This window comes from Alexandromys fortis, unplaced genomic scaffold, assembly GCF_014885135.2.
Source record: "Alexandromys fortis isolate MF-2015 unplaced genomic scaffold, M_Fortis_MF-2015_v1.1 scaffold_134, whole genome shotgun sequence".
NCBI classification, from domain to species: domain Eukaryota; kingdom Metazoa; phylum Chordata; class Mammalia; order Rodentia; family Cricetidae; genus Alexandromys; species Alexandromys fortis.
Genome location: NW_026068007.1, coordinates 4,568,897 through 4,569,717, shown reverse-complemented (window position 1 = coordinate 4,569,717; position 821 = coordinate 4,568,897). Strand labels below are relative to the sequence as shown.

The 821-nt window shown below is 63.5% G+C and overlaps 1 protein-coding gene across 1 annotated transcript in view; it reads left to right on the top strand.

Annotated features, from left to right (window-relative positions):
* Positions 1-227: 227 nt before the first annotated feature.
* Positions 228-821, top strand: part of LOC126513301 (UL16-binding protein 2-like) — a 10,741-nt gene continuing 10,147 nt past the window's right edge. Inside the window, exon 1 of the mRNA XM_050161600.1 lies at positions 228-395. The gene's annotated coding sequence lies outside the window, so the exon portion shown is untranslated. The remainder of the gene's footprint in view (positions 396-821) is intronic.

Sequence of the window (821 nt, the reverse complement as noted above, 5' to 3'; positions counted from 1 at the left end):
TAACTCGGAAGCGTCTCGTGGAGAAGTCTGTATGCATCTCAGTCTGAGGTAAGGACTGCGAAAGAGGAAGAAAACAGAGAGAAAAGGGGAAGGAAAAAATAGGGGGGGGGGAGACATGTATTGTTTTCCTCCTTTTGAGCGCACACGGGGAAGGATGTTGAGGGTTATGAGGAAGGGAGTCAGCCTAGGAGGCCTTGTTGGGCATTCGCTGTCGCGCTGGTGGCTGGATGCCATAGGGTCTGCGCCCCGCCCCACCTCTCTGAACTTGTCCCTTTGGTAGATTTTTTTGACGCCAGGCAGTGGGTGGAGGCGGTGGGCCTGAGCATTGCGCCAGGGAAGGTGAGGACGAAAGCTCCGCAGTCTCCTCCGGGGGCGCCCAGCGCGGTCGGAACGAGGTAGGGGGCGCGGGCTTCGGGAAGGGACCGTGGGGATGATCGCGGTGGCGACTCGGTGCAGCGCGGTAGTTGCAGATTGTCCGAGCACGGGCCTGTGGGAGGGGCGCGCGGTGGCGGCACCGCGGTGCCTGCAACTTGCTTAAAGTTTCCCGCGGTGGCCTTGGCCGTCAAGCCAGGTCCGTCTCGCGCTGCTTGCGCCCACCCGTCCGCCCTTCTGCTCTCAGGGGCTGCTCTGGTGTTTGCTCGCGTCCTGGGCCCGTCGGCGGCGATAGAGGCCGTGGCGATGGCGGTGCGGGGAAAGTAGAGGCCAGCGGGGGTGGGGATGGGGAAGCTCAGGAGAAGTGGTGTCCACCGCGCGCCCCGCCAGCCTCTGACAGGAGGAGGTGGCAAACTTGAAAGAGCGGCTTGCCAAGGGGCGATCTGGGG